This window comes from Caloenas nicobarica, chromosome 1, assembly GCF_036013445.1.
Source record: "Caloenas nicobarica isolate bCalNic1 chromosome 1, bCalNic1.hap1, whole genome shotgun sequence".
In the NCBI taxonomy this organism is placed as follows: Eukaryota; Metazoa; Chordata; class Aves; order Columbiformes; family Columbidae; genus Caloenas; species Caloenas nicobarica.
This window is the reverse complement of record NC_088245.1, coordinates 116,387,681-116,407,359: the sequence shown is the minus strand read 5'-3', so window position 1 is coordinate 116,407,359 and position 19,679 is coordinate 116,387,681.

Genomic DNA, 19,679 nt, shown 5'->3' with positions numbered 1-19,679 from the left:
ATCCCTTCTGCCCTCTGTAGTTCAACCATATTAATAATGTCTTATTTGCAAAGCTGTTTACGCCTCCCTTCCCTTCTGCTGGGATGCTGCTGTGTATCTGCCCTCATCAGAGAGCCGCTATTAGCTGGTTCCATCGTGCAGCGATGCTTCATCGTTAGCCAAAGTTGCTTTATCTTCGTGAGGGAGAAATAGGCCGTTCCTCTCAGAACCACCCATATTTCATGGCCAACTAAGCAATATTGCGAAAACATTGAGATTCCTCAATTTCCTTGATCGTATATAGCAGATGCTGATTTGATGCCAGGAAAACTGATTAGCAGCCCCCTTCCTGGCTAGTCTGTCACAGCGCTGACAGCCCCAACGCAGTCAGCTCGCCCAACAATAGAAAGACTATTACCAAGTGCATTTTTCATACAACAAGAAAGAGCATTTCTAGCTGTTTCTCCGCACTGAAAACAAACCTCCAAAAGCCGGCATAGCAAAGTGCTGGGGTTATAATCTACTCTTGTACGATACTACCTTCAAACGCGTTATCCCTGGAGGTGTAAAATTCCAGCTCCCCTCTGGCTGGACCCCCCCTTCTTTAATGGAAGGCTTTCCCCAGCCAAGAGCCTGTCTAACATGCAGGGCTGGCTGTGAAACCAAGGGCATTACTGGACGATGCTGTCATGCACAGCGATGCAGATCCCTTTTAAGGGAGCGGCAGAGCTATTGTAGCAGGAGAGCTGAAATCTAGTGCGTATGATTTCAAGGAAACATATAGGCTTGCCAAGGCTAAAAATCAAGATCCAAAGTTCAGGGTTAAATTCAGCTGTCGGGTCTAGATAAGCTTATCTCCAAAAAGTGGCTTAGGAGAGATCTGCTCTGGGCTGAAATGCTTCACTGGTGACCTGCAGGACTCGGTGCCGCTCTCCTTCCCACCAGGGCTTACCTCCAGATCTGCATGTCTCCTGCGTTTCAGATGCTAAAGCCGTGGTGGGGAGGCGGGGGGCGGATAGCATGTCAGGACAGCTGCGCTCTGGCCCCGGGGCCTCCCGCAGATTTACGCATTTTTGCTTAGCCTGGGTGTCCCAAAGAGAGCAGCGAGCGGCGAGCACCGTGGTTTTGTTATTACACAGAGGCCTGATCTGGCAAAAAGGGAAAATTAGAGAATTTTTTCCAAGCGTTCTTTTCCACTCTCGGGAAGAAAAAAAACCAGGCATGCCTGTAATCAGCTGCAGAAGCGGAACAGCCCTCTTAATTTATTTTAAAGTGTCCTTCAGGACTGTCTGGTTAATAACCATGCTCCACGGTGCTGCGTTCCCCAAAGAGGGGAAAGGCGCTGCTTGGGAAACTCGAGTGTGTTTTTTTAATTTCCTCTGGATCAGACACCCTCTGCTTCATCCCACTGGAGGCTGGGGAAGGGAAGGGTGCACCCAAAGGAAGCAGGATGGTGGGAGGAGGATGGGGCGGCAGCAATCTTGCCTCCTCCTTGTAGGTGCCGCGGGACCTGCGGCTCCGCGTTTGGGATGCTGTGGAGGGTTGCTGGCACACGAGAGGCTTCCATGGCTGCAAAAAACTGTGGTGACAGCATGTGTCTAATTCCAGCCCTTTGCTTAAGAGAACTGGTTAGAGGCATCACAAATTTGCGGTGTGCAGCATTTGCACCACGTGCTTTGCACATCTGCTTGATCCCATCGGAGGTGTCTGCAGTGCAGGGATATGACACGTTTCTGGGAAGGGCGGTAAATGGGAAAAAAGGTCATTCGATCAATCATTTTGCAGTCTAGTGGCGTGGTGGCCTTTGTAGGGAAAAATAAATCAATGTCTTTAACCTGTCCCTGTTTTTAAAACCTACACAGAAGTTTCCAGGATGCAGCGTGGAGTTGCGGCTCTCAGTGAAACAGTGAGGTGCCCACTCACCCAACCGGTCTGTTGCCATCAGAAATCAAGACCAAAGCAATAACACAAGCCTGCAAAGCTGCCAGCAGCAGGAAACCAGGGCAGTGGGGTAGACTGAGTCTCCTGTTGGGTTAGACTTGAGGTGCACGGGTAACCCCTGGGAATGGTCAGCACCTGCTCCTGCCTACCCACCGCTGCCCTCCCTGGGCAGAGCCCTCCTTTGAAGAGAGGACTGAGAGGCCCCGTATCTCCCAGGGGAGTCTCCTCTCAGAGCTAATGGTTTATTGCAGAGCAACCCCATACGGAGCGAGGCATGAGGGGGCATCCATGGACTGGTACAGGCTAGGGGTTGACCTGCTGGAAAGCAGCTCTGCAGAGAAGGACCTGGCAGTCCTGGTGGACAACAGGTTGGCCATGAGCCAGCAATGTGCCCTTGTGGCCAAGAAGGCCAATGGTATCCTGGGGTGCATTAGGAAAATGTGACCAGGAGGTCAAGGGAGGTTCTCCCCACCCTCTACTCTGCCCTGGTGAGGCCACATCTGGAGCACTGTGTTCGGTTCTGCGCTCCCCAGCTTAAGGACAAGGAATTACTGGGAGTCCAGCGGAGGGCTACAAAGATGATTAGGGATCTGGAGCACCTTTCTTATGAGGAAAGACTGAGAGACCTGTGTCTGTTCAGTCTAGAGAAGACAAGGCTGAGAGGGGATGTTATTTATGCTTATAAATATCTCAAGGGTGGGTGTCAAGAGGATGGGATCAGACTCGTGGTGACCAACAATAGGATGAGGGGCAATGGGCACAAGCTGAAACATAGGCGGTTCCATCTGAATGTGAGGAGAAATTTCTTTACTTTGAGGGTGCCAGAGCCCTGGAACAGGCTGCCCAGAGAGGTTGTGGAGTCTCCTCCTCTGGAGACATTCAAAACTCACCTGGACACATTCCTGTGTGATCTGCTCTGGGTGAACCTGCTTTGGCAGGTGGGTTGGAGTAGATGATCTCCAGAGGTTCTTCTGTGCCAACCCTGCCATGGACCCTTTGGCTGCCCAGGGGTGCCAGCAGCTCCTTCTGGCCCCCAACACAGCATGTTGGCGTCACCAACTCCAAGAGAATCCTGCACCCAGCTTTTTCTCAAAGTCTGTGATTTCTGTGCAGAGACACAGATACGTGCATGCGTACGTGTGCCTGTGAGGAAGCTACATTTCAGCCAAAAGCCAAAGTATCTTTTATTGGAGATGACAAAGCCATGTACTGAAATGCAGTAATGTGAGTCATTGCCATGGTGCTCTTGCTACCTTAAAATGATCCAGAAATATCTGAGAGACTGAAAATTAGATGTTTGTTTTTAAATAAAAATAAAAGAAACAGAGTTGTTTTAAGGGTCTGGGAATACCAGTTTAAACTTTTAACATTCCCCGTGCTCTTCCTTTCCTTCCTTATTTAAAGGCAGACTATGAAATTTTGGCGAAGAGCTTATTTTATTTTGAAAAACAAGCTCTTGTGATATCTAAGAATAATAGGAACATTCTCAAAGCTTTACCAACCAAATGGACCTTTGACTTAAAGGAATCCAGATGCTGCAGCAGGGAGATCCTGAAAGTGGAACAGCCTTCAGCTCCCAGGTCCAGTCCCAGCCACACATGAGCCTTCAGCTGAGAAAGCGCAATGGAGACTTGTGAAATTAAGTAGTATTTTCCCTCCCCAAACCCTGTAGCTTTTCAGATATTGCTGGGTGGAAGGCTGATGGAGATCGTTCCCTGAGCTAGTCACTGATTTACCCACAGAAAAGCCCTAGGGAAGGCCTTTCTTGAAGACAATTTTACATTGACATTTTCTTTGCATTTTCAGGGACTTTTTTTTTTTTTTTTCCCTAGAAGCGAAAAGATGGTTTATTACGCAATCAGAGAAATCTGAGACATGGAGCCCTGGGAGAAAAATGCCACCGCATGTCACAAAACCTGTGATAAAACCATAGGATTTGGGACCTCCATTGCAAGGCAAATCTACTACACTGAGTTTCCGCATCCTATTCTCCTGAGCGGGGTCTGGTGTGCAAATATCTGACAAGGCACCGGAACAGTAGTCGTCTCTTCCTGCCAAAAATAAATGGGGAATGAGGAGCTTAACTCCAGCTGGACCTGGTTAATCCATGTTTAGGTTATCTCAGTTGTGCCTAGGATTAAGAAATGTTTTAGCAGGGACTAATTTTACCTGGTGGACACCACGTCTGGCCGACTTCTTTATCCCATCGCTTGTCTACCAGGACTTGGCTTCCGAGGCACATTGGGCTCTGAGCATCCCTGCAGCCGGGCCCCACACATGTGGGGCTATGCCTCTCCGTGGGGCTGTGGTGGGGAGCCCAGATGCAGCTTCAGGTCTTTTGCCCAGGATTAGTCTGCTTTTGGTCTTGCTTGCTTCCCTCTTTCCTCTCCTACACTAACTAGAAATCAAGCAGAAGGCTCTTAGCACGTGGCAAACATAATGCAAAGTGTTAGACAGGACAAGACAGAGCTACATTAATTACCCTGATTTTCTGAAGAGATGCTGCAGCGGAGGATGAAAGGGAAGACAGTAGACGTGAGCACATTTCTTGTTTTCTGCCAAGGGATGCTTTGAGAAGGTCTCCAGTGATACTTCTGCGGGAGTGTAATGAAGTTGAGTGTGCTGATCCTCAGACAACCTCTGGGAAGGTAACCCCATCCCAGCCTGTGTCTCCTGGAGAGAAAAATAGGTCATGAGACAGCTGCAATGGAAATCCCCCATTTTGGATGAAACAAGAGAAAAAGAAACACCCAAAATGGTTGTTTTCTGCTCATTTCTAGAGAAATGAAACATTCTTTCACTTTCTGGCAATTAAAAAAAAAAATACAAAAAGATTTTGATAGTAATAAACTATCCAAAAAACTCCCCAATTTTTTTGTTTGCAAAATTGGCAGAATCTTGAGCAGCTGAATTTGGGAAGCAAAGTAGAGGTTTGCAAGTATGAAACACTCATGTGGCTGGCATCCAGCAGCTCTCCTGCCAGGGAGGAAAAGCCTCTAACACAGATTATCCAACAGTTTATGCAGCTCAGCTTCAGCGGGGAGACCTTTATGACAGCAAACCTCCCAACAGCCTTGGTTATGAAACCCCAGAGCTCATCCCTGTGGTGCCCCCAGCCCCTTCCCCACAGCAGTGTGTCCCCGCACGCAGGCTCCCCCTCCCCAGGGCTGTGCAATTCCCGAACTCGGACAGTGCCCAAAAGCACTGCTGAGCTGTAATTGATGCCTGAGGTGACAATTACAGAGGCCCTTGAGAGGAAGGCAAAAAAGAAAGACAAAACCCCTGCCCCCAAACAAATAAGCAAAGCAGCAGCGACAGCAAATAACCCCCTGCATGATGCAAAGCCTTAAAAGAGACGATAAATAAAGCCAATTAGCCCACAGACTTAGTGCCGGCTTATGTGGAGCTGGTCTGGCGGAAGGAAGGGCAAACCCAAGAGCTGCTAGCCACAAAAGCATCACTTCTTCCTACTCTATTTAAAAAAAAAAAAGAATCCCCAAATGTGCAGGGGTGGTTGAGGTGACACCAGGAAGGATGGGGGAGCAGATGGGCAGGTCCTGCCAGGGAACAGACTGATGCAGAGGAAGGAGCCCCACTGCTGATGAAGGACCTTCTTTCCTGCCCAAGAGGGGCTCCCCACCCGTGGGGGTGGCTTTGCAAGGACGGTTCTCTGAGCACCCACGCTCTGGGTGTGAAGGTGACACCAAGACCAAAAGATGCTTCCAAGGGATGGAGACCTGCTCAGTCAGGTCCCGTGGGTGGCTGCAGCCTGTGTCCCTCCCCAGCCCCTTTCAACACCCAGCAGGCAGGTCAAGGCTGCCAAACAGGGACGTGGCGGTGAGAGAGACGGTCATTCATGTATTTAAGGCCAAGGTTAGAAGGGGATTAATACAGCCTTTCCAAGACCTTGAACTCTTCTCCTGATCTGGATTTAGAGCTGTGAATTCACAGCTGAGGCCATTTACTGTCCCTCCTCTGTCTTGCAACCCTCATGTCCCTTGCAAGAAATGCCCTTGTTGGCACCCCATAGGTACGTTTGCATATCATACCCTTAACAGAAATTACCTGAAAACCACAGGGCTTTGGGACCCAGATACGCAACATGCTTCTGTGCTAAACATGCCACAGTGTCTCCGAACTCCTGACAACCATTATCCAGCTGCTGAATGAGTCTTATTATAAGCAATTTTTGTAAATCATATTGAAAACATAAAGTTAGAAGAAAAAAAAAATGGATCTCAGATCATGAACTGCAGCAACACCTGGCAGGTTGGTAAAAAAAAAAAAAAAAAAAAGATGAAAAAAAATGCTAGGAAAGTTTTTGACACAAGATCCTGGGGTGATAGATTACAGACATCAACACATATGCCATGCCCAAGCCCAGGGCAGGGTTTACCCGACCCTCCAGCTGCAGGGCTGACACCCGATCCTGCACCTTTGCTTTCCCAGAGCCTCTCAGCAGCTTAGCTAAAAACGGGCCCAGACTCAAAAGATTTTGAGATGCGGCACAAACTGGAGGGTTTTCTGTTTGTTTGTTTTTTTAATCAGAAAGATTTCCAGTCCAAGGAAGACTGCGGCGGATGGGCTCTGTGTTGGTAGCAGCGCGGTATTAGTTGGCATCTCTGCCCCTTTGGCCTCCGATGCTTTGTGAGCTGCCACAATCTTGCTATTGTGAGCGAGCCAGGCGCGGGGTAGGGGAGCGTGTTAATGATGAGTGTCACCGGGTGGGTGCCTGTGTGCGCTGTGTCACTGGATTAGAGCCGCGCGTGGGCCATTGTGGAGGTTTGAGCCACGCATTTGGGCTGTCACTAATTAAAAGTCCTCCGGTGGCCACCGTAATGAGCCAGAGAGCACTCTGGAGGCAGGGGCTGCTCAATGCTGGCTGCAGGGGCCAGGACGAGGAGGTGGGTGAGCACCATACCCAGCATTTGGTCAATCTCCTCCGGTTTTGCAGGAGCCCCTCCTGGGCCTGCTGATAATACCCAGCAATTAGCAGCTTTGCTGTGAAGGGAAATCCTGACAGGAAAGGGTGGGAGGGAAGCACAGGGCAGTGGGGCCGCTCCCTGGGGGCAGTGGGGTCTGCAGCCCCTGCACGGGGGGTGTAGGAGGGGAGCGCAGACTGTGGGAAGCGGGAGGACGTTGGAGCAGCAGCGGGAGCATCGGGATGTCAGGCAGCATCAAAGCCAGCGCCCGGGAAATAAAAAAGGCAGAGAGAAAGGAGGGCTGGGGGGCCGTGCAGGTGTGACAAATTAAAGATTAGCGCTGCCGTGCACGGGGATGCTCCGCACGGGCTTTGCTGCCGCCGGGGGTTTGTCTCGCTCCTGCTGTCTGCCGCTGCCGTCACGACTTGTGGCACGCTTCTGACACGTCCTCCGGCTTTCCCGGAGCAGCACAGCCAGTGCCCTTACCACGACACACACGGCTCGTTGTCTCCTGCCGGCTGCATGTGTCCCTCACTGGCCCTCGCCAGCCCTTCCAGCTACACCCACTCATTAGTGGTTCGCGACTCGCAGCCCCCTCTTCGCCTGAAATCCTGCGATTACTCAGCGCGCTGGCTCGGACCTGGCTCCCGCACGGTAGCGAAACAAAAGGCGAGTGGGAACAGGCAGCCCAGCTGCCGCTCGCCCTGCAGCCATCGGCGATGAGGGAAACAGGTATGGTTCATGTTTCAGGCTGAAATTAAAGCAGGAAGGGAAGGAACCGGATTGCCCATGAGATGTAAAATAAGAGGAGGTTTTGTTTTTATTTAGCACGAGGCCATTTTGGCCAGCATGAAGTATCTATCAAAATGGAGACAGAAAACAGTTCTGCCTGAAAACACAAGGGCCAAATTGGCTTTGAGACGTGAGTAGTCCTGAGCCAATTAAAATGTCATAATAATGCAACCTGAAAAAAAAGCCAACGTGTTTGCTAGTTACGAAAGATATGCAGAAATCATTCGCAGCTAGAAGTGTTTATCCAAAAGGCTCTCTGTGAGGAAATCAGTCGGTGAAAAGGGAGATGGAAAAAACCCCAAAGCAGCAGTAGGCTAGGTTGCAAGCCTGCACTCTGCTCCACATTCACAGCACCTGTGCTGGTGTCCCTGGGGACCTCCTGGGTCCCAGAGGGGTCTTTGCAGGTCCAGGAAGGTCCTGCCTACAACACAGGACTGGGGCTTTGGGGTGGCTTCATTGCGAATGACAGTTTTAGCCTCTTTGTTGAATTTCCCAGGCTTGATGAGTCTTTGGGAGACATGTGTCCCCCAGGTATATCAGCAGTAATGGAAAGTGCCACTGTCACTACAGGCACTAACTCATCATCTTGACGACCCATCGATCCCTGGAAGAGTCAAGTGGAGGGTAAAATAAATGTGGTTTGTTGGGACAGGAGGAGAGGAGGAGAATACAGAAGACATTTTGCTTCACTGGCCACTGAAATCAGTGGAAAACCAGTCCCTGACTTCAGTGGACACAGGGCTGAACTGTGCCCCTGCTCATAAAAATCCAGAAGAGACATGCTGAGAGGCAACTCCCAAACACTGGCATCCCCTGGTGGAGGTGATCCCACCTGTGTCCCTCTGGAGCTGCCGGGAGGTGCCAAGTCTTGTGCTTGGTACCGCCTCACTCTGTGGAGCATCCTGGACCTGTCTGGTGCAAGATGGAGACTCCCATACATTCCCCAACCTGCAGGTGGCCTCTGGGGCCGGTGGGGAAGAATGAACCCCACATCCCAGCCCAGCAGTGCTATGTGGTGGGTGTTCAGGAGCGGGAATTTCCTGGCGGGAGCTGGTTCCTGCCGATGCCGCGGGCTGCAGCGAGCCCCCGAGGCCAGCCCCTCGCCTGGGGGCCTGCTAGCTGCCACAGCCAAGAGCTGCGCTGGAGCTCATTAGCCCTGCTGTGAGGGAAGTTAATTAGCTTGGGGAAAACGCTGTGCTAATTTGCCTAACCGGCTTTTGGGACTAAGGTTAACCTGCCAAGCAGGCTTGGATGCTCTCCTTCTGGCTGGGGCTCTGCCTCCTGCATCCATGCATGCGGGGGGTGGAGGATGCTCGCAAGCTCCAGAGCTGCTTTGAATGTGTTACTCCTGGTCTTTTGAGGCTGGGCAATTTCAGGTCTCCTGGCAGGCATGACTGCCATCCTGAAGCAGCACCAGGACCACTGTGACACTGGCTGGTCCCCCTCGGCAGACAGATGGAACGGCCTGTGCTCTTTGCTGCGGCTGTGGGCATGGTTGGGCAAGCACAGTGTGCAGCTCTGTGTTGTGGTGTGTCTTCCTGCTGCACAGGTCAGTGCAGGATTTACAACACCTGTGGCCATCCCTGCCTGCCCCTCGCCTCCATCCAGCGGCCCCCTGCTTCCATGTTACACACTCACTACCCTACAGGGAAGGGCTTTGAAAGGGCCTCCTTCCTTCCTTCCTTCCTTCCTTCCTTCCTTCCTTCCTTCCTTCCTTCCTTCCTTCCTTCCCCCCTTCCCTCCTTCCTTTCTTCCTTTCTTTCTTCCTTTCTTTCTTTCTTTCTTTCTTTCTTTCTTTCTTTCTTTCTTTCTTTCTTTCTTTCTTTCTTTCTTTCTTTCTTTCTTTCTTTCTTTCTTTCTTTCTTTTCTTTCTTTTCTTTCTTTTCTTTCTTTTCTTTCTTTTCTTTCTTTTCTTTCTTTTCTTTCTTTCTTTCTCATTCCCCCTTGTCTTGGAAGAGCATAGAACATGGACAGGACTCTCTGAGCAGTGTGTGGAACAGATGGAAGCAGGTCCCTGGCTGTGGCCAGGTGGAGGGAGCACTCAGCAGGCGGAGGCTGGGCATGGCAAGCCAAGAAGCGGCTCCTGGCTCTGCAAAACACGGCTCCCACTCCAGCTAATGCTAAAGCAATTGCTCTCGATGGCTTTAGAATCACTGTTTTTGGCAGGCAAGCACGTGGCTGTCCTCTGCTCCCTGACCCCACGGGAAGCCGAGCTTGGTTCAGTGCAACTCTCAGCAACAGAGAGAGAGAAAGAGAAATGCGCACAGCAAAGAGAGAGGGAGAGAAACGGGAGCAGGGTAATCTTCGATGCAAGCTTGAAAGCTTGTCTAAAAATAGAAAGCGAACTGTTCCCTAGTAATTAGCCAGGAGACGGTTTTATTTGCAGCGATGCGATTTCAGCAGCAGTGCTTTTGGCAGAAGGAGACGGGAATATCCCAGCAGCTCTAACCTTGCAGAACAGGAGGAGACTTGCCTCCCCCTGCCAAGGGACATTTCCCACAGAGAGCAGGTGAGCGTGGGCTCTGGCGAGAGCACAGACACATCTTCCCTTGCCTGCCTGGATGGAGGGAGTGAGAGGCCAGTGGAGAAGAGGTGTTCCCTCCACAATGGCCTGCTGGCTCTCCGGGATTAGATGCTCCTCAGCCTTCGCACCAGAAGAAGTGATGAAGTCCATTTGCGGGGGGAGGCAGCAGCATCCTGGCATAAGGGCTTGATCCCTAAAGGGGTTCAAGCAAGGACAAGGAGTGCTTGAGGTCTCCGTGGGAAAGAGCAGCACAGGGACCCAAGCTTGGATTACAGCAAGGACCAAGCCTGAGGCCCTCACTTGTCTGCAGGTGTCTGCTGCAGATGTTTGCATCAAGGGGAGGTGCCAATGGCTGTGACCTCCTAAACCAGCACATGGAGTCAGGGCCCCTTTTGAATGATGAATGGCAGATGTTGGCCTGGGCTTTCCCAGCCAGCCATGGTGGAGATGCACTGGGTTAATGCCAAGGCTGCCTGGTAGCTTCCCTTCTGGCCTTTCTTTCTTGTGGCAGCAAGGGCAGGGAGCTGCTCTCTCCTTCAGCTGTCGGTCAGAGGAAACAGCACAGGGCAGGAGGGGGCATCCCCATGCAAGGGCTACTCATGGGGGACCTGGCATCTCTATGCTCCTTGCAGGAGTCTTCCTGAGCTGGGCTGCTGAGGGCTTGCAGGGGATGGACAAGAGTGGCAGAACCGTCCCAGCCTGGCTCTCAGGTGCCTCTGGAGTGCTGGGAGGAGTAAGAAGCATCCCCTGGTAAATGCCACCAGGCTGGAGGAGCCCAGTAAAACCAGGAATAATCTTAAAAATGCAGAAACTCAGCATTTACATCCTGCTGCTGCTTACAGTGAGACTGGGACTGGGTTGGAGTAAGCTTGGATTCGGGTCATTTAGTGCATTTTATGAGTTCAGAGAATGCATCCTGCCTGCAACAGAAAACAAAAGCGCAGAGAGTCACCTCAGCACCATGCCAGCCCTCTCCTGCTGGTCCAACGCCGCACACCCCAAACCCACCCACAGCCCACCAGGGGCAGAGAGGAAGGACAGAGGGACTGGGGGTACATTTTGAATGAGGAGATGCATACTTGTGCTGGAAGACTTGTGCTGCAGTCTGACAGCAGAGCCCCATGCCATGCAGCTCAAAGGACCATGGGCAGGGGACAGTCACCACTGCCCCATGCTCGGCAGGGGCGTGGGGTACTGTCACTTGCATCCTGGAGGGGGACAGTATCCCAGGACTGTTGCTTTCCAGACCCAAGAAGTGGGTTATCACTCATGATAAAAGCATCCGGCTGGTCTGGTTTAGGCAGAGCAAAAGCCCGGTGGTGAGAAGACAATGTGCTGTCTGACCTACAGCCAGCAGCTCTCTCTGAGCTGGGAATGAATCCATCGCTGAATGAAAGAAAATGAGCTTTGCATCCCATTTCAGGCAATACCCAGCCCCTGCTGTCATCCTGTTGATTTTGTGGCTCCGCAATCAGGTTTAACTTCCCATCTTTTCGTCTCCCACATTGCTGCCTGTGAGGGTTGTGCAAAAAGCAGGGGAAGCGGGCTAATTGCCTCTGGAAGCGGAGCGGTGATAACAGCTTTGCTGGAAGAGCCATCACAGGCCCGTGGTTAGCAAACTGAGAACACAGGGAAAAACACCTCCGTCTCCCCTGCCCGCTCTTCGGAAGGATTACTTGTACCCATAGGAGGGAGTGCTGCTCCGGAGTGCGGGGCGCTGCTGATTTGTGAGTGTCCCCTCTACCGGGACACAATTAACTGGAAAATTTACTAGTCGGGAGGTCTCTCCAGGAGCCAGTTTAAAGCTGTCAGTTCCTCCGGCTCGCTCCTGCGTGGTTCAGCAGCTGTCAACACCAGATAAAAATTGAGGAGTGGGATGGGAGCAGCTGGGGTGTGCTGCTGTGCTGGTGGTGGGGATGGGAGTGAGGCTGTAGTGGGGTCTGCCTTGTAGTTGTGGTGGGGGTTGACAGAAAGCCTCCAGGCCATGTCTGTGCTGCCCTTACAGAGAGCACCCTTGGAGGTGCGGCAGGAGGGGGGCTTGCTGTGAGCCCCCCAGGTCTGGGAGGTTATTTGGAGCCTTGCTGCCCTGCCGTCCCACAGCCAAGGACCACCATGGGCTTCCCTTCTGCCCCAGCCTTTGGAAACCGTGTGTTGGTGCATGTGCTCTCACCCACAGGTGGGGTAGGAGTGTGCAAGAGATTTGCCCTAATTTGCCTCAATAACAGAGCCGTGTAGCTGGTGGGGCCAGGTGTGCACTCATCCGAGGTGCGGAGAGGTGATACAGGTCAGCTGGGACATGGAGAAAGGGCCTGAGCTGTTTCCTCTACCTGTTTTTTCCACTCCTCTCTCTGCCTGTCCTCTGTCCCTGCCACACCAGCCCCACACACGTCCCCAGCAGCCAGGGCCAGGGGTGCCACTGCTGCCCCCATGCACATCCCTCCCCTGCCCTCTTCTCTTCAGGGATCCTCCTGCAGATAGAGAAATCCTCTGGGGAGGGAAGAGGCCATACGTTTGCACAGTGATGCATGAATGCAATCAGCTCAGCCTTTCCAGGAGTGCAGGGAGCATGTGGAGAGGGGACGCTGCCTCCCTGGGAAGATTACGCCTGAGACGCATTAGAAACAATCGTGCAGATTTTTTAAACTGGCGATCAAGAGCCAGCTTGGAAATAAAAATCAGTGATGGATAAAGAGGGCAGGAGGAGACAGGGGCTCAAGAGCTTGCTAAATCCGTGTGACTTGCCATCCCTTTAGAAGCGAGGGACAAAAGTCCTGCTGCAGCAAAGGGGGAAGCTCAGCCCAGAGAACTGATGGCTCTGAGATTTCCCAGCTGCGAAGAACTGGGCTCCTCTGACCTGCCAGGTGGCAAAGCACTAATTTTTCAATTTCCTAAAAAAAAAAAAAAAAAAAGTGAAATGGTGAGAGAGAGGACCAGGAAGGGGACAGATGTCAACAAATGCAGCATGTCCCATCCCGGTGCAAGCTTCCCCCGAGTGCTCAGCTCTGGGGCTCTGGGAGTTAGAGACGTGTCTCCCAAGTGTGCTCTGGCTCCCAGATCCAAGCTTGCCTGCTCTCATCAAATGCACACAGGGAAGGGTGTGAAGTGCAGTAGAAACTGGGGCTGCTGATCCAGGCTTCTCCTGCTGGGAAAAGAGGAAGGGGAAGAAAAAGCCGATTATAATGCCAGCGAATTAGCAGAGCTTTACATGACAGGTATGGGGAATGCCTGCAATCCCAATCCGTGCAGCGCTGCATTTTAAGAGTGGTTATTGCAAACACGCTCCGCAGGACGCACAGCCCTTCCCTGCCCATGGTCCCTTCTCCTCCCCCTCCATGGTGTTTTGCTTGTCCCAGCTGCGGGCAGCTCTAGCACGGGACCCTGTGCTGCTCCATACTGGGAGGATCCTGACCTTAGTGGCTTTTCCCAGTGCTGGTTCACATTTCGGATAACGATCAAGTCCTGGAGCAGAGTCTGCTCCTGGCATCACTCTAGCCACGTGGCTGGGGCAACGCCAGCAGCAAATCTGGCTGGGAATGTCTGCTATTTCTTCAATAGAAGCAAAGTTAAAAAAACCCAAGCCCAGCCCGGCACAGCACGGTGGAGCCGTGCTCCCCCAGCAATGCCAGCTGCGTGCTGCCTAGCACAGGCCAGCAGGCACACTGGACAGATGGCTGCTGCCCATGCTAGCACATTTCTATTTTGGGGAGGGATACACATTTTTCCTCCTGCATTTAAAATCCTCTCCCAGCTATCAAACAGCCTGGTAGGATGCCTTGCACTGAACCAGGGGCATCCCTCTCCCCAAAGGCCAGGGGTTATTTATACTATATGGCATGCTTCCAGTTGGAGGGAGGTACCCTCACTGGAACGGCTGTGAGGGAGAAAAAGTCTGTTCTTTTCTCTGTAGATCTGTTTTGTGCTACTGGAGATATCCCACTTGTCTTTTCCTGCCGAGAACCTGGTAGGGCTCAGGGGACAGAGGTGTCTCAGACAGCCGGTGTCCCCCAAGAGATGCTGGGGTTCTCCTTGCCCATGTATGCAGGGCAGAGCCACTGCTTTTGCACCCTGCTCCTGCGGGAGGGAGGAGGCAGTGGTGGGGATGGGAACCTGCAGATTCCTGCAGGTCTCTGCAGATATAGACAATTAGAATGGGGGAAAGCCAGCCGGAGAGCTGTGCCCAGAGCAGTGCATGGGACATAGGGACATCCAGCACCTCAGAGACAAAATAACTTGCTTAGGGCCAGGCTGGGGCATGGGTGTCAGGGCAAGGACTGGATACCTGGAGGAGGATTCAAAGAGTGACAACCACGTCTCCTTTGCTTACATCATTGAAAATGCAGGGATGAAGCCCGTGACACCCCAGGATGGCCTGTCCCAAAACCATCAGCACAGAGCTCCCTTCTACAGGACATCACCATGGGGTCCCAGGCTCTAGCCTCATGCTCTTGGCAAGCAGTGGCACAGCCCAGGTTTAGGAAGGTGTATGGAGGGGAGAGACCCATGTGACATTTGCTCATTCTCCCCTCAGGGGTACCTGTGCATTTTACAGTGACACAGAAATGCTTCCTAGTGTCCATCATCAAGAGCTGGGACTGTGGCACCCAGCTTGCAAAGCTAGAGCTGCCTGCAGCGCAGAAGACTGCAGAACCTCTGGGGAGGGTCTGGGGGCTCTTTTCTGGGACCTGTCTCATGGTGTGCAAAGCCAGCAGCTGCAAAGCATGAGTAAAAGCCTGGAGCGCGGATGAAGACCTGCTCAGCTATGCTGCGAGAGGTTGGGACCCTCGGCTGGCAGCACTCCCAGCAGTATTTAGGTGCCGTACGGGGCATTAAGCGCAGTGGCACGAGAGCAGGAGGCCAAATCACATTCCTCTGCCGGTCCTGGGAACATAAAGCCTGGGCCTGACCCGAGGGCTGCCTGCCTTATGCATCACTCGGATGACAGCAGAGTTATTTTTTTCCTGACAGGACCCAGAAACCAGGTCACTCCGCATGTAAATCTATAGCAAATCTGCCTGGGATTAGGCAGGCCACTGAGAGGTGGCAACAGACGGTATTCATCAGATGTGCCCGTAGCGAACAGCTCTGCACCACACACAGGGAATGGAGCAGAGGCACATTTTTTCATGGGCAGGGGGGTTGCTACGCCAGAAGCTGCCATCCCAGGTTGGAGGATTTGGGCCGTGACAGCCTCAGCAGAAAAAAAAGCCGCATTCCAGGGAGGCCATTCCTTGCAAGCAATTAAAAAATAATAACACCATAGTAATAAGCGGCTCAGTCAATCCCTCCATGAGCCGAAGGACCCTGCGGGGAGAGCTGGGCTTTTCCTAGAGCAAACTGGGACCAGCTCTTCTCCAATAAATACAAATAGTATCAGTAGCAAACCTCAGATCTCTGGCCAAACTTTGGTGAATGACACCCTCACAGTATGCGAGGTGCATATGGGCTGTACGTACATGGCTGTAACTTGCCTGTGCAGCGGACACCATCCCGGGCTGGGGGTGAGGGGACAGAGCAGCAGCTTGGCTGCAATGGGCAGGTCCTGATGAGCTGCTTCCCACTCCCCACTCCGTCGCCAGGAGGCGAGCAGAGGGATGATTATAAACCAAATCACATCTCTCCAGCAGCGTGATCCAAACTAATCAGCTGAGCCTTCAAGGGTTAAAGAATAGCAGTGATTGTCTCCATGAGCATCACAAGATGTATTTAAAAAACTTGACCCCTTTGGCCCAGTTGCCGAGGGAAGTTTTCAGCTGGAAATGCTAGGGCTCTGGGAACTATTAAACCCCACAAACCCTAGATTGCTTTTATGCCGGCCCCAGGCTGCAACCTCGGATCTTTTCTTTTCCCCTCTGCAAACTGCTGGGTAATGATCCCTTGCAGCATGCCAGTTCACCTCCCCTTCTCCCAGCTGGCAGCCCAGCTCTGCAGTGATGCCCTTTTGTTCTGCCGGTGCTGAGATCTGCAAACTCATTGCTAATTACTGCATCTGGGGCTTCCAGCTTCAGCGACAATGCCAGGACTTGCGACGGGCTCCTGACGGGCCAAAGTTCATCCTCCTGCTTATTTCCTTACCAAAGACCATTATCTCTCATTTACATCTAAACTAGTTTTTTACACCAGTTTAAATGCTGCCCCTCCCCCTGTAATCTCAATGCAAATGAATTAAAAGTTCATTCTTCCGATACTCAAATCCTGCACACTTTCTTTTTCACTTCTTATTTAAATCATACACTGTTTTGAACTAAACCTTTTATTTCCTCCCAATTATTATTTCTGGTGTGTTTTCCAGAGCCTTATGACACAGCATCTGATTATACACAAAGCTTCGGAATAAAGCCCTGTTTTTTCCCTTCATTAAGGACACAAAGGATTCCTGTGTGAGCCAAGTAGCACTTTGGACACTAATACAGCTTTACACCCCAAATCACATCCTGGCTCTCTGCAGAGCAGATTGGGGAGCGGATTCGTGCCTTTCCTTGCTGCCAGCACCCTTTGCAGGCTCCAGCCAGCTCCTTCCCTTCTTGGAATTAACATCCGATTAAGCGGTGCCAGCACATTCACCCACAAACTCCTGCCCACTGGCTCTGCCGACATCATGACCCAGTGTGTTTCCTGGCTAATCCTGTTTGCCTGAGTCCCCCCTGCTTGCCTCCAAATTAGGGGTGCAGGAAGCTTGATGGGCCCACCCAGAGCTGTTGTTGACCATTTGCCATGGGAGGGAGTTGCAGGGAGTCGTGTAAAGCCTCAGGAAAGCTCAGTAATCTATAAACACCACAGCCCTCCCTGAAGCCTAAAATTGAGGAATTTAAGCATATTTCAGGCTAAGTGATAAGACCAAGGACATAAAGGCGGTCAGTAGCAGAGCTGCTTTTACCCCACATGAGCAGCTGCCACATCTGTCCTAGTTCTGAGATCCTGACATCTGGAAACTGCCTGTATCAGACCAGAAGCACAGGAAACTACCCCATCCGCAGCATGTTTCCCTTGTTTAATGTAATTGTGCAGAAAGGAATAATGTATGCTGTGTTTACCAAATGAAGAGGGAAGAGCTTTTTATTAAAACGATGCATTACTGAGCTGATTAGCTGCATAAGAAGTCTCTCTAAGCAAAGCGTTTTTATCTTGCTGAGCATTACAGCATGTAAAAAACAAACCACTAATTTCTATCTAGTTTTAAAAATACTTCTGGTTGGATGGAAGAGGTTTGGGGGTCTTCTGGAGCAGACAGGCATTTGGAATGCTAGGGGTTCAGGACAGGTTTCAAAAGCAGCGCACAGACTGGAAGAAGGAATTTGCCAAATGGACACAGGATGGGAGCTCCATCAGTGGTCTCCCCAAAGAGAGACTTCTTTTAATACAGAGAGGTTTTGGCTAATAGGCTTTGCGCATGTCTGTAAGGTAAGGATACTAGACTTGCAGCTCTGATACCATACCACACTTCTCCTTTGGGACCCTGGGCAACTCAGGTTATCCCTGTCTCTCTTAAAATCCCTACCTGTAGAACAGAGATATTGCTGCCTGCAGTAAATGTCTGCAAAGTGCTTGAACGTGAGAGTTATTACTGTTAAATATCTGTGCAGTTTTCACCTCTGCTGCACTGAGAAGCGAGCTGGTACGAAGGATCCCTGCAACGCGCTGTCAAGCAGAGCAAGAATTGCACAGTGTGGGAGTAAATGTGGACTGAGAAAAATGAGGAAAGCCGAAGCGGCTCCATACTGGGAATTTTTTTTCTCCAAATATTCAAAATCTGATTTAAACAACTGCTCTAGCCACTGTAGGCTTGCCTTCAATTTAGAAACAGCTGAGCCAGGCCATGTGCTGCCTTGAGAGCCAAACTGCCTTTCTGACCTGCTGTGGAGCCACGGGTATGTCCCAAATGCCAGGCTGGCCACTTCTATCACACTGAAAAAGAATTAGCATCTGAATCCCAGTGATCTAGGTCAGACCGACCATTGGAGAATATGCACAACCAGGGAGGTCATGAAATGCCACAAAAGCCACGAACAAAACCACTAATAGGCTTCTTTTCAGCCATATCCCTGTGCCACCCGTCTCACCCTTCTTAAACCGCCCTGTGCTGCCTTCAGACTGCCGAGACACAGCCTATTTTTGCAAAGCTGGGACAGTTAACCATACTTTGTGTTACTAATTCTGTAATTCGCTTTGTTTGTGCTGGCAGGGAATCCCCCTCGACATTTTATCTCAGCCAGTCTCCTCTGGCTGTTTAAAATATTTGGAATTATTATTTCTGGCTCTCGGGTCCGCACTAGGTCATGGCGGGATTATTCCTGGGTTGCGCACAAGCACATGGCTTCCCTCCCCAGTGCTGGTGGTCTGGGATAGGATATGGGATATAAAGGACATGTTGGGGTGGGGCGGTGAGGGGGGTGCACACTTTTTGGTTGACTGGGGACAGAATAAATTAAGGCAAATGAGCCCTAAGGTGGTGTCCTGGCCGTTCCCAGTGCCACTAAAAGAGTTACTGGGCTGGGGGACCACAGAAGGGAAGGCCCATGGGGTGAGGTGGGGAAGCTGGCGGGTGGGCAGGGAGCAGCAAGAAAAGGGGTAGAGCAATGCTGAGGTGTTGCTCCGGGGTTTGGGTGCCCTCTGTGGAGAAGGGCCCAGGGGGTTTGAGCTGCTCCTGGGGCTAGAGGGTGCTTTGGGGAGGGGAAGGGTGTCTGTGTGTGGGGGAGGTGCTTGGGGGCTCCCACCAGCCAGTGTGGGGGGGCAGGGGCCCGGGGGGTCCGTCTGCTGTGGGGCTGCGTGGGCTGTGGCAGCTCTGCTGGCAGGCTGCAGCCCTGAATCAGCTGCGTATATTCATAACTGCTGTGCACGCCGGCCCCCGGAGCTGGAAGGCATATCACAAAGGGCACATTTTTAACACTTCTTTTAATCTCACGATCCTGCACATTTAAGCCTGAAACTGCCTTGCATTTGAACATCCGCAAATGCCTTTCGCAGCCTCCCCAAACCGCAGCCTGCTCCAGAGAGAAACTAATTAAAGCTGCCCGACAGGCTGCTAAATATTAAGAGCCCAATAACGGTGCAGACACAGGGACATCATCATCTGAATGACAAAAGGCTGTAGCCAGTGGTTACTGACAGAGGGACCGGCAGGCTTGTGCCTGCCTTGTGCAGCAGCAAACATCCCTGGAGCCAGGGCCACTGCCCTGGGGACACCCTGCCTCTCCCTAAAACACCATCCGGAGAAACCGCTCCAGCACTTTCCCCTCTATCCCATGCAATTCACGGCCAGGTGAGACCGGGCTTGCTGCTGATTCACGTCACATAAAGCCGGGGGGTACGGCTGGTCGGCGTGGTGGCAGCAGGCATGGGATGCGGGGTCCTGACCTTCATTTCTGTCCTTCCTCCAAATATTCTGCATTTACACGTCGATGGCTGAGTGGGGGGAGAAAAGCAAACACGCTGCGAACGCCGGCATGCTGCGGTTGTTTGCTCTCTCTGTGGTACGCGTTGTGGTGGCTGTGGCACAGGCTGCTGCTAAAGAAGAGGATGTGTGA